Below are 14,884 nucleotides of genomic sequence, written 5' to 3' on the forward strand. Positions count from 1 at the left end.
TCTATCCAAAAGGGAAGACCTAACAATTATGAATATTTATGCCCCTAATGTGGGAGATGCCAAGTATATCAATCAATTAATAACCAAAGTTAAGACATACTTAGGTAATAATACACTTATACTGGGAGACTTGAACACAGCGCTTTCTGCAATTGATAGATATTCTAAGCACAACATCTCCAAAGAAACAAGAGCTTTAAATGATACACTGGGCCAGATGGATTTCACAGATATTTACGGAACTTTACATCCAAACACAATTGAATACACATTCTTCTCAAGTGCACATGGAACTTTCTCCAGAATAGACCACATACTGGGTCACAAATCAGGTCTTAACCGATACCAAAAGATAGGGATTGTCTCCTGCATATTTTCAGACCATAATGCTTTGAAACTAGAACTAAATCACAAGAAGAAATTTGGAAGAATTTCAAACACGTGGAGGTTAAAGACCATCCTGCTTAAAGATGAAAGGTCAACTAGGAAATTAGAGAATTTAAAAGATTCAGGGAAACTAATGAGAATGAAGATAAAATCATTCAAAATCTTTGGGATACAGCAAAAGCAGTCCTGAGTGGGAAATACATCGCAATACAAGCAAACTTGTATTAAAGAAACTGGAAAGAACTCAAATAGAAAAATCTAACATTGCACCTAAAGGAGCTGGAGAAGTAAGAGCAAATAAAACCTTCACCCAGCAGAAGAGAGTTAATAAAGATTCAAGCAGAACTCAATGAAATAGAGACCAGAAGAACTGTGGAACAGATCAACAAAACCAGGAGTTGGTTCTTTGGAAGAATTAATAAGATAGATAAACCACTAGCCAGCCATTAGCCAGCCTTATTAAAAAGAAGAGAGAAAACACTCAAATTAATAAAATCATGAATGAAAAAGGAGAGATCACCAATACCAAGGAAATACAAGAGATTTAAGAAACTTATTATGAGCAGCTATATGCCAATAAATTAGGCAATCTAGAAGAAATGGGCGCATTTCTGGAAAACCACAAGAACCAAACTTGGAACAGGAAGAAATAGAAAACCTGAACAGGCCAATAACCAGGGAGGAAATTGAAGCAGGCATCAAAAACTTCCCAAGACACAAAAGTCCAGGGCCAGATGGCTTCCCAGGGGAATTCTATCAAACGTTTAAAAAAGAAACAATACCTATTCTACTAAAGCTGTTCGGAAAGATAGAAAGAGATGGAATACTTCCAAACTCGTTCTATGAGACCAGCATCACCCTAATTCCAAAACCAGACAAAGACCCCACCAAAAAGGAGAATTATAGACCAATATCCCTGATGAACACAGATGCAAAAATTCTCAACAAGATACTAGCCAATAGGATCCAATAGTACATTAAGAAGATTATTTACCATGACCAAGTGGGATTTATCCCTGGGATGCAAGGCTGGTTCAACACTTGTAAAGCAATCAATGTGATAGATCATATCAACAAGAGAAAAAACAAGGACCATATGATCCTCTCAATAGATGCAGAGAAAGCATTTGACAAAATACAGCATCCATTCCTGATCAAACTCTTCAGAGTGTAGGGATAGAGGGAACATTCCTCAGCATCTTAAAAGCCATCTATGAAAAGCCCACAGCAAATATCATTCTCAATGGGGAAACACTGAGAGCCTTTCCCCTAAGATCAGGAACATGACAGGGATGTCCACTCTCACCACTGCTATTCAACATAGCACTAGAAGTGCTCGCCTCAGCAATCAGGGAACAAAAGAAATAAGGCACTCAAATTGGCAAAGAAGAAGTCAAACTCTCCTTCTTCGCCGATGACATGATACTCTACATAGAAAACCCAAAAGACTCCACCCCAAGATTGCTAGAACTCATACAGCAATTTGGCAGTGTGTCAGGATACAAAATCAATGCCCAGAAGTCAGTGGCATTTCTATACACTAACAATGAGACTGAAGAAAGAGAAATTAAGGAGTCAATCCCATTTATAATTGCACCCCAAAGCATAAGATACCTAGGAATAAACCTAACCAAAGAGGTAAAGGATCTATACCTTAAAAACTACAGAACACTTCTGAAAGAAATTGAGGAAGACACAAAGAGATGGAAAAATATTCCATGCTCATGGATTGGCAGGATTAATATTGTGAAAATGTCAATGTTACCCAGGGCAATTTATACATTCAATGCAATCCCTATCAAAATTCCATGGACTTTATTCAGAGAGTTGAAACAAATCATCTTAAGATTTGTGTGGAATCAGAAAAGACCCCGAATAGCCAGGGGAATATTAAAAAAGAAAACCAGAGCTGGGGGCATCACAATGCCAGATTACCACAAAGCTGTGGTCATCAAGATGGTGTGGTACTGGCACAAAAACAGACACATAGATCAATGGAACAGAATAGAGAATCCAGAAGTGGACCCTAAACTTTATGGTCAACTAATATTTGACAAAGCAGGAAAGGCTATCCACTGGAAAAAAGACAGTCTCTTCAATAAATGGTGCTAGGAAAACTGGACATCCACATGCAGAAGAATGAAACTAGACCATTCTCTTACACCAGACACAAAGATAAACTCAAAATGGATGAAAGATCTAAATGTGAGACAAGAATCCATCAAAATCCTAGAGGAGAACACAGGCAACACCCTTTTTGAACTTGGCCACAGCAACTTCTTGCAAGATACATCCATGAAGGCAAGGGAAACAAAAGCAAAAAATGAATTATTGGGACTTCATCAAGATAAAAATCTTCTGCACAGCAAAAGAAATGGTCAACAAAACTCAAAGACAACCTACAGAATAGGAGAAGATATTTGCAAATGACGTATCAGATAAAGGGCTAGAATCCAAGATCTATAAAGAACTTATTAAACTCAACAGCAAAGAAACAAACAATCCAATCATGAAATGGGCAAAAGACATGAACAGAAATTTCACAGAGGAAAACACAGACATGGCCAACAAGCACATGAGAAAATGCTCTGCATCACTTGCCATCAGGGAAATACAAATCAAAACCACAATGAGATACCACCTCACACCCATAAGAATGGGGAAATTAACAAGACAGGAAACAACAAATGTTGGAGAGGATGTGGAGAAAGGGGAACCCTCTTGCACTGTTGGTGGGAATGTGAACTGGTGCAGCCACTCTGGGAAACTGTGTGGAGGTTCCTCAAAGACTTAAAAATAGATCTGCCCTACGACCCAGCAATTGCACTGCTGGGGATTTACCCCAAAGATACAGATGCAGTGAAACGCCGGAACACCTGTATCCCAATGTTTATAGCAGCAATGTCCACAATAGCCAAACTGTGGAAGGAGCCTCGTTGTCCATTGAAAGATGAATGGATAAAGAAGATGTGGTCTATGTATACAATGGAATATTACTCAGCCATTAGAAACGACCACTACCCACCATTTGCTTCAATGTGGATGGAACTGGAGGGTATTATGCTGAGTGAAATAAGTCAATCGGAGAAGGACAAACATTATATGGTCTTCAATTGGGGAATATAAAATTTAGTGAAAAGGAATAAAAGGGAAAGGAGAGAAAATGAGTGAAAATACCAGTGAGGGTGACAAAACATGAGAGACACCTAACTCTGGGAAACGAACAAGGGGTAGTGGAAAGGGAGGTGGGCGTGGGTTGGGGTGATTGGGTGATGGGCACCGAGAGAGGCATTTGGCAGGATGAGCACTGGGTGATATGCTATATGTTGGCAAATGGAACTCCAATAACAAAAATTTAAAAAAAAAGAAATTGACAGTAATAGAATAATAGTATGGGACTTTTTTTTTTTTTTAAGATTTTCTTTATTTATTCATGAGAGATACAGAGAAAGAGGTAGAGACATAGGCAGAGGGAGAAGCAGGCTCTCCACAGGGAACCCGATGCAGTACCTGATCCCAGGACCCCGGGACCACGACCTGAGCCAAAGGCAGGCACTCAACCACTGAGTCACCCATGTACCCAGTAAAGGACTTTAATACATTACTTACATAAATGGATAAATCATCCAGACAAAATCAACAAGAAAATAGTGGCTTTGAATGACACACTAAACCAGATGGATTTAAAAGATATATACAAAACATTCCATCCCAAAACAACAGAATACATTATTTTCAAGGGCACATGCAACATTCTCCAGGATAAATCACATGTTAGGCCCCAAAACAAGTATCCATAAATTCAAGAAAACTAAAATCATATTGTGCATCTTTTTTGACAACCATATGAAACTAGAAATCAGGGGATCCCTGGGTGGCTCAGCAGTTTGGCACCTGCCTTTGGCCCAGGGTGTGATCCTGGAGTCCCAGGATCGAGTCCCACATTGGGTTCCCTGCATGGAGCCTGCTTCTCCCTCTGCCTGTGGCTCTGCCCCTCTCTCTCTTTATGTCTCTCATGAATAAATAAATAAAATCTTAAAAAAAAAAAAAAAGAAACTAGAAATCACAAGAGAAAGTTTGGAATGAACACAAAAACATGGAAGCTAAATAACATGCTAGTAAGCAATGAATGTGTCATCATGAACTAAAAAAGGAAATTCAAAAGTACAGGAAGACAAGTGAAAATGAAAGCACAATAGTCCAGGGGTGCCTGGGTGGCTCAGTCAGTAGAGCATCTGACTTCAGCTCAGGTCCTGATCCCAGGGTCCTGGGATGGAACCCCTTGTTGGGCTCCCTGCTCACTGGGGAGTCTGCTTCTCCCTCTGCCCCTCCCCTAGTTCACTGCATGCTCTTGCTCTCTCTGTCTCAAATAAATAAAACCTTTAATAATAAAGGAAAGAAAACACAATAGTCCAAAATCTTTTGGATATAGCAAAATCAGCTCTAATGGAAGTTTATAGCAATACAGGTCTACCTAAAGGAAAAAAAAATCTCAAATAAACAATGTAAACTTACACCTAAAAGAGCTAGGAAAAAAAAAAAGCCAGTAGAAGGAAGGGAATAATAAAAATTAGAGCAGAAATAAATAAAATAGAGACTTAAAAAAAGAGGAAAAGATCAATCAAACCAGAAGTTAATTCTTTGAAATAATCAACAAAATTGACTAACACTTAGCCACACTCATCAAGGAAAAAAGAGAGGACTCGAATAAATAAAATCAGAAATGAAGGAAAAGAAATAACAACTGACACCACAGAAATACAAAGGATTATAAACCAATATTATAAAAAATGATATGACAACAAACTGGACAACCTAGAAGAAATGTATAAATTTGTAGAAACATACAACCTTCCAAAACTGAATCAGGGAGAAATATAAAATTTGAACTGACTGATTATAGCAATGAAATTGAATCCGTAATCAAAAAACTCCTGAGTGCTTAATGGCTCAGTCAGTTAAGTGTCTGCCTTCAGCTCAGGTCGTGATTCTGGGGCCCTTGGATGGAGCCCCGCATCAGACTCCCTGTGGAGCCTGCCTCTCCATCTCCCTCAGCCTGCCTCTCCCCCTGTTTATGCTCTCTCTCTGTCATGTAAATAAACAAAATCTTTTAAAAATAGAAAAACCTCCCCATAACCAAAAGTCTAGGACCAGATGGTTTCACAGGTAAATTCTACCAAACATTCTTTTTTTTTAAGATTTTATTTATTTGAGATAGAGTGAGCATGAGAGAGCACAAGCAGAGTAGAGGGGTAGAAGCATAGAGACAGCATGCTCCCAGCAGAGCAGGAAGGCCAATGTGAAGCTTGATCCCAGGACCCCGAGATCATGACCTGAGTGGAAGGTCCATGCTTAACTCAATGAGCCATCCAGGCGCCCCTCTACCAAACATCCAATGAAGAATTAATACCTATTCTTCTCAAACTATTCCAAAAATAGAAGTGGAAGGAAAGCTTCCAAATTCATTCTACAAAATGAGCATTGCCCTGATACCAAAACCAGGTAAAGACACTATGAAAAAAAGAAAATTACATCTCTGCTATTATCTCTCCAAAACTATATGATTAGTCCAATACCTCTGATGAACATAGATGCAAAAATCCTCAACAAAATACCAACAAAATATTAGCAAACAGAATTCAATAATACATTAAAAAATATCACTCACCATAATCAAATAAGACTTATTCCAGGGATGCAAAGGTAGTTCAATATTCACAAATCAATCAACATGATACATCACATTAACAAGAGAAAAAACAAAAACTTTACAATCATTTCAACAAGATGCAGAAAAAGCATTTGACAAAGTACAGCATTCATTCACGACAAAAGCTCTCAACAAAGTGGGATTAGAGAAAACACATTTCAACATATAAAGGCCATATATGAAAAGTCCACAGCTAACATACTCAATGGTGAAAAACTGAGAGATTTTCCTCTAAGATCAGAAAAAAGACAAAGCCATCCACTCTCGCCACTTTTATGCAACATGGTACTGGAAGTCTCAGCCACAGCAATCAGAGAAGAAATACAAATAAAAGGCATCTAAATTGGTGAAGAAGTAAAACTGTCACTATTTGCAGATGATATGATACTATATATAAAAAAAATCCCTAAAGTCACCACCAAAAAACTACAAGAACTAAAATGAATTCATAAAGTCACAGGATACAAAATTAATACACAGAAATCTGTCGTATTTCTATACGCTAATAATGAAGTAGCATAAAGAGAAATTAAGAAAACAATCTCAGGGCAGCCCCGGTGGCGCAGCGGTTTGGCGCCACCTGCAGCCTAGGGCGTGATCCTGGAGACCCTGGATGGAGTCCCGCGTCAGGCTCTCTGCATGGAGCCTGCTTCTCCCTCTGCTTGTGTCTCTGCCTCTCATTCTCTCTCTGTGTCTCTATAAATAAATAAACAAAATATTAAAGAAAAGAAAAGAAAAGAAAACAATCTCACCTACAATCGCACCAAAAAGAGTAAGATACCTGGGAATAAAATTAGCCAAGGAGATGAAAGACCTATACTCCGAAAACTACAAAACACTGATGAAAGTATGAACTGAAGGAACAAATATTGTTAAAATGTCCATACTACCCAAAGCAATCTACACATTCAATGCAATCCCAATGCATCTGCCTTTGGCTCAGGTCATGATCCCAGGGTCCTGGGATCAAGTCCCACATCGGGCTTCCTGCTCCGCGAGGAGTCTGCTTCTCCCTCTGCCTCTGCCACCATGTTCTCTCTCACTCACTCTCTCTCAAATGAATAAATAAAATATTTGTAAAAGAGAATATACAATGGGAAAACACAGCCTCTTCAATAAATGATGCTGGGAAAACAAGACAGCTATATGCAAAAGAATGGGAGTGGATAACTTACTAACACCATACACAAAAATAAACTCAAAAAATATTAAAGACCTAACTGTGAGACTTGACACCATGAAGTTCTAGAAGAAAACATAGGCAGTAATTTCTCTGACATTGGCTGCAGAACATTTTTCTAGATATGCCTCCTCTGGCAAGAAAAACAAAAGCAAAAATAAACTATTGACACTACATCAAAATGAAAAGCTTTTGCACAGCAAAGGAAACCATCAACAAAATAAAAGACAACCTACTGAATGGGAGAAGATCTTTGCAGATAATATATCCAAATAAGAGGTTCACATCCAAAATATATAAAGAACTTATACAACTCAACCCCCAAAAAAGCCACAAATCATACAAATGTCCAACAGACACATGAAAAGATGCTCAATATCACTCATCATCAGGGAAATGCAAATCAAAACCACAATGAGATATCACCTCACACTTGTCAGAATGGCTAAAATCAAAGGCAAGAAATAACAAGTGTTGACAAGGATATGGAGAAAAGGAAATACTTGCATGTGGTTGGTGGGAATGCAAATCATTGTAGTCACTGTGGAAAAGAGTACAGAGGATCCTCAAAACATTAAAAATAGAAATACCATATGATTCAGTAAGTTCACTACTGGGTATTTACTTAAATAAAATGAAACACTAATTCAAAAAGATACACACACCCCTATGTTTATTGCAGCATTTACAATAGTCAGGATATGGAAGCAATGCAAGTATCCATCCACAGATGAAGTAGATGAAGATGTGGCATATATATGATGGAATATACTCAGCCATAAAAAAGAATGAGATCTTTCCATCTGCAACAACATGGATGGATCTAGAGGGTATGATGCTAAGTGAAATAAGACCGGAAAAGTCAAATATCATATGATTTCACTCATATGTGGAACTTAAGAAACAAAACAAAGGAACAAGGGGGAAAAGAGGCATAAAAAAGGCTTTTAAATACAGAGAACAAACTGGTGGTTGCCAGAGGGGATATGGGTATAGAGGATGGGTGTAATAGATACAGGTGATTAAGAAGTACAAACTTCTAGTTACAAAATAAATGAGTCAACGGAGATGAAAAGTGCGGAATATGGTCTATAAGATGGTAATAATGTTGTTTGGTGACAGATGGTGGCTACATTTATGGTGATGAGCACTGAGTAATGCACAGAATTGTTGAATCATTATATTATACATCTGAAACTAATATAACATTGTGTTAATTATACTTTAATTAAGTAATAAGTTAAATATAATTGTCATTTTTCTAATGAAGAACTCTGAAATTCTTTAATAGGAGTAAGAAGGGGGTGCCTGGGTGGCTCAGTGGTTGAGCATCTGCCTTTGGCTCAGGTCGTGATCCTGGGGTCCTGGGATCAAGTCCCACATCAGTCCCCCCGCAGGGATCCTGCTTCTCCCTCTGCCTGTGTCTGCCTCTCTTTCTGTGTCTCTCATGAATAAATAAATACATCTTTAAACAAATAGGAGTAAGGAGGTAATCTAGAACACCAAATAGACCTTATATATTCATTTGGATGGAAAGAACCTGGGAGAGTTTCTCCTTTCCTTGTTTCCAGGTAAAACTCTAAGTTTTGTACAAAGAAAAGATATTTTTGCAAATCACTATGTCTTCTGAGAAAAGCACTATCCTAAGGCCCGCTATGGTAAGCAGCTTCTAAGATGACCAATGATCCCTGACTCCTAATAGTCACATCCCTGTGTAGGCTTCTTCCACAATGAATAGGGCCAACTTGTGTAAACAACTGGATGATAGCAGAAATGACAGTGAGACTTCCAAGGCTAGTTCATAAAAGACATTGCCACTTCCATCTTAATCTCTTCTGAATCACTTGTTCTGAGGAAAGCCAACTGACACATCTTAAGGAATCTCAAGCAGTCTTATGGAAAGATCCACATGGTGGGAAATGGAGGGCTCCTACCAATAGTCCTCTGAGTGAGCCAACTAGGAAGGAGATCTAGCAGCACTCAAGCTGTCAGGGGACTGCGGGTCTGTCCAATATCCTAGCTGTCACCTTATGAGAGACCTACAGCCAGAGACAGCCATCAAAGTTACTCCCAAATTCCTGGTCTACAGAAACTGTGAGATAACACGTTTTTGTTTTAAGTTACTATGTGTTCAGGTCCACCATTTAGATACATTGCACAGACTCTGCCCTGTTTCTTTTTTATTTTTTTATTTTTTTAATTTTTTAATTTTTTTTTATTTTTTATGATAGTCACAGAGAGAGAGAGGCAGAGACACAGGCAGAGGGAGAAGCAGGCTCCATGCACCGGGAGCCCGATGTGGGATTCGATCCTGGGTCTCCAGGATCGTGCCCTGGGCCAAAGGCAGGCGCCAAACCGCTGCGCCACCCAGGGATCCCTGCCCTGTTTCTTAATCCACACAATGGAAATGATAAAATTTGCCTGGCTGCGCTACTGTAGTAAATAAAATAATGTATAAAAAGTGCCAACACTGCCTCATCCATAATGTTAAAACAACTTTAATGTTATGTTAATATCATTTTTAAAATATGTTAATATCATTTTAAAAAAGATTTATTTATTTGAGAGAGAGAGTGAGAGAGAGCATGAGTGGAGAGGAAAAAGGGAGAGGGAGAGGGAGAAGCAGACTCCCTGCTCTGAGTAGACACTGAACTGACTGAGCCACCAGGGTGCCCCATTAATATCATCATTTTTAAATGTTCTTTTACTGATCATCATGTAACTATAAATTTGTGAGACATTTCTAGAAGTCATAAAAGGCATCACAGTACTAAGCAACCAAATAACAATGTTTCTTCAGAGTGTTATATTCTTTAGCTTTTCTTTAAGAAATTAAAACAAAATAGGGATCCCTGGGTGGCACAGCAGTTTGGCGCCTGCCTTTGGCCCAGGGCACGATCCTGGAGACCCGGGGTCGAATCCCACGTCGGGCTCCCTGCATGGAGCCTGCTTCTCCCTCTGCCTGTGTCTCTGCCTCTCTCTCTCTCTGCGTGTGACTATCATGAATAAATAAATAAAATCTTTTTAAAAAAAAAGAAATTAAAACAAAATAAATCAAAATCCTTTAACTTTTCCCCCTAGATGCAGCTCTGTTAATTCCCAAGAGTAAATCTACTGTTTACTCTTTCTTTGACTTTTTCAGAAGAATAATGAACATCAAACCCTTCAAATTAATAGTGCTTAAAATAAGTTTATCAGCTTGCCATCTTTCCAACAATAGTTAAATTAAAGAAAGCAGGAAATGTAGCCACTCAATTAGCAAAATGCGATTTGCCCTGATAGAGCGGCTCTCTGAAAGAACATAGAAGTTATAGTCAAGGTATATTGGAGACTAGAACTGTGCAATGGCAGTGGGGTATCTACCTTCACCTTATGGAATGACTAGCTCCATTATTCACAGGCCATGGATGTTAGGAACTGCCAGTAACACATGTCCAGAATACATTCCCCTGGATTTCCTTCTACTACTTTGGCCACTTCCCAGTATCTTTTGCTGGCTCCCTGGCTTCTCCTCCTACATCAGGGCTCAGTCTCAACCCTCTGCATGCCATCTTCTCCCTTAGACTATTTTAGACTACTGACCTTCTCTCCTAAGCTTTAATGGCTCTCCTATTTTTGCACCACCTCGCCTCTTATCCAAGTTTTAGTCCCAAATAGTCATATGTCCATCCAACACCTCTACTTAGGACTCTCATGAATATCACAGACTAAACATGTCCAAAACCAGACTTTTGACTTTCTTTCCCGATTTTCTCCCATCTCCAGTTTTACCTACCTCAGAAAAATAATCATTTTTAAAGCAATCAGGAACATCACTCCTCTTCTCAAAAACTTCCATTTCCTTCCTATTGTTCATAAAGATGAACTCAAAAGTCTAGCCTGCCCCACCACTGATTCCTGTGGGAATTAGAAAAGTCACCCCTTTGCTGTTACCTGTTACTTAATTGCAATAGATACAACACTAGGACTTGGAGTCAAAACTGCCCCCTTCAAGGAGTGCTATGAAAAAGGTGGTGTAGCAGCCCTTACGGACTCCCTGAAACTTCTCTTGAATCCCTGGAAACTTCAAAGCTCTCCTCTGCCTGGGGAACTTCCCAGGGCCGTCCTTCTGTCTTTTACCTCATCTTCTGTAAGTTTACCTCATTTTTCTGGTCTTCTTTAATAAGACCTTCCCTCACCAGGGCGCCTGGGTGACTCAATGGTTGAGCATCTGTCTTTGGCTCAGGGTGTGATCCTGGGGTCCTGGGATTGAGTCCCGTATCAGGCTTCCCACAGGGAGCCTGCTTCTCCCTCTGCCTATGTCTCTGCCTCCCTCTCTCTCTCTCTCTGTCTCTCATGAATAATTAAATTTCTTAAATCTTAAAAAAGCAAAAAACCTTCCCTTAACCACTACCACCTCTGATCTGAAGCAGACTCTCTGGGTATTTCTTGCTGTGTGTATTACTTCTTGTTTGCAGTATATATTACACTAATTAGTTAACCACATGTGCCAATCTCCACCAAATCACAAGCTTTAAGAGGGCAGGGATTGCATCTCTATTATATATTATTATTATATATACCCACCACGATAGCCCCAGTGCTCAGAGCAATACCTAGAAATCATAAATACTAATTATATATATATATGTTGACTGAAAAAAATAATATAGGGAAAAATGAATCAACATAAGGGATCATGTCTCAGTGGTTTTATGCTTTCTAGTCATGTAGGATCTTATTTGAACACCAAATTTGAGGGGAGCCTAGAAGTAACAATTGTAAGCTACACATCACAAGCTCTGCATTTCCTTCCTCTACCTCTCTGCTTTTACAAAATAGTTTTAGCTTATTTCTGAGGGTTTTTTCTTTCTTTCTTTATTTTTTTTTTAAAGATTTTATTTATTCATGATAGTCACAGAGAGAGAGAGGCAGAGACACAGGCAGAGGGAGAAGCAGGCTCCATGCACCGGGAGCCCGATGCGGGATTCGATCCCGGGTCTCCAGGATCACGCCCTGGGCCAAAGGCAGGCGCCAAACCACTGCGCCACCCAGGGATCCCTGAGGGTTTTTTCTTAACTAACACATATTCACTGTTACAAATTCAAATGATTCAGACAAGTATCAGAAGCAAGAAAAATCACCCGAAACCTACATGTCAAGATAAACATGGTTAATATTCTGGTCATCATCTTTTAATACATCTCTTCATGCATAAATACATAATTTTATGTAAATGGTATATCATTTGCAATTCTGTTCTTTTTTATGGACACCATCTTCTTATGTAACCAATGTGTATATACCTTTCTCCACTTTCATTAACTGTATATAAACATATACACTCTGTTTACAGACATATATAGTGCTTTGTCATTATTTCTTTTGTAAATATATCATTTATTTTATATATATGCAATACACAGTGGAAAAATCCCCGTTCCATGATTTGAATATATTATAATTTATTCGGCCTTTGTCTTCCAAATGGGCATTCAGTAGCTTATGGGTTTTTGCCATTTTAAACAATATGCAATAAATATTGTTGTTCCTATATGCTTACTTCCTGGGGTTTTTCTTTCAGTGCCACTGATCTCTCCTTTCCACCAGCAATGCATATGGGGCCTCTTCTTCCAAAATTCCTTCCTGAGGCAGGTGCTATCACTTCTTATTGATTTGTGTCAATCATGGAGAATGACATTATATGAAGACCCAGAATGAGTAGTCCTTGTGCCATGTGCCTGTGCTTCATGGATGAAGCATCATATGCAGGGCATATACTTTTCAGAGTAGATTACTCTAAATTTCTGGAAGGTAATCCAGACAGTTTAGGGTTGAACACTGCTCTTGTCTGCCAGAAGCTCAGTAAACGAGCTGCTTGGGTCAGGCAGACCCTGCTACATCAGTGCTCTGTTTCCCAGGCCACATTCACTGCGCCTATGGGAGAAAACATCCCCAAGAGAGTGTCAGTATGCATTGCACTGGGGTGCCTACTTCACAGCATGCTCAATGAGAAGGAGGACAGAGTGGCAGGAGAGGGAAAAAGAAGGAACCCTAATGCCTCAGAGGAAAGCTATAATCACAACAAAAAAGTCCCCAGATCTGTAGTACAACCCTGGTCCAAAAGACATCCAATCTGAGCAAGCTGGAGCAGAGCAAGAGATGAGGCACTTGAGGGTGCAGGCTATAAACAGAGATGGAAGGTCACTTTTAGAAAAATCCATCCACTGTTCAGCAAAGGACATGGAGTGGGGTACACTTCTGGAAAAGGACTATGAGGTTTTCATAGTTTGAGTAATCACAGGACCCATGGGTGCTTATGAGCTAGAAAAACCTCAGGAAAGGAGGACCACAGAGGAAGATGGGCCAGGCTTTATCAGGAAGGTGTGGGAAAGGCTTGGAAGCTGCTGGCTCTGGGGAGTCCTTCACACTTCAAATGCTCCTCTCTCTCTCAATCCAATGAGCTACTGACTGGAAGGTCCTCCCCTCCTGCACAGGGTCCCATATGTTCAGCAAAGAGCAGGGGAAAGCCTAAACACAGCATCTACGCACACACTTTATCTACTCTTTCTTCTTCATTCCTGTAAAATTTCCTTTTTTTTTTTTCTTTTAAATTTGTTTATTTATTCATTCATGAGAGACACACAGAGAGAGGCAGAGAACAGGCAGAGGGAGAAGCAGGCTCCTCGCAGGGAGCCTGATGCAGGACTCGATCCCAGGACTCTGGGACCACACCCTGAGCTGAAGGCAGACACTTAAGTGCTGAGCCACTCAGGCATCCCATCCTGTAAACTTTCCAATGGCATTTACATGAAATCCATCTTTGTGATAGTTTTATTTAATTTATTTATTAATGATAGAGAGAGAGAGAGAGGCAGAGACACAGGCAGAGGGAGAAGCAGGCTCCACGCAAGGAGCCCGATGTGGGACTCGATCCCGGGTCTCCAGGATCACACCCTGGGCTGAAGGCGGCGCCAAACCGTTGAGCCACCCGGGCTGCCCCTAGGATAGTTTTAAATTCATACAGCATAGGTGAGCTTCTGTGATTAAAATCCACTGTGATCACTTAAGTTGCTTCTTCAGCTCTTCCCTGGAGGTGAGGCCAGTGAGGACTTGAAAGCAGGCCCCAAGGTGCCTTTAGGGTTAGTTTCCAAGGAAGAATCCTGACCACTGACCACGTGTATCCTCAGGGTATGGCAAAAATGCAGATTAGAATAAAAAGGAGAAAACCCTTTTCACTATTGTTTGGCAAAATAAAACTTAAGCATATAAGATCCAGTAATAAAGGGTATGGAAATATAAACATCTTTACATGTTTTGAGTGGGCAAGTAGATTGCTAGAGATATCTAGTAAGCAACCTGCAATATTGTTAAATTCATGTACCTTGAGGAGTCTTATTTTTGTGAAACTATTGTACAAATAAGAATCAATATACAAGGCTATATGTTCAAATATCCTTGTTGACAGTGACCCCAAAATTGAAAACAACCCGAACATCCATCATGAGGATAAGTTGTGGCACATCTCAATAGGAACACAGAGAAATATGTGGAAAGGTACATCCTGGGCTGTCAATGTTGATTACCTCACGTAAAGTGGAATTAAGGGATGGCATAACAAATGTGTG

The 14,884-nt window shown here is 39.7% G+C and overlaps 1 protein-coding gene across 3 annotated transcripts in view; it reads right to left on the reverse strand.

Annotated features, from left to right (window-relative positions):
* Window positions 1-14,884, reverse strand: part of GPR176 (G protein-coupled receptor 176) — a 130,416-nt gene that overhangs the window by 34,243 nt on the left and 81,289 nt on the right. The window lies entirely within an intron of this gene.

Source organism: Canis lupus, chromosome 30 (genome assembly GCF_011100685.1).
Source record: "Canis lupus familiaris isolate Mischka breed German Shepherd chromosome 30, alternate assembly UU_Cfam_GSD_1.0, whole genome shotgun sequence".
NCBI classification, from domain to species: domain Eukaryota; kingdom Metazoa; phylum Chordata; class Mammalia; order Carnivora; family Canidae; genus Canis; species Canis lupus.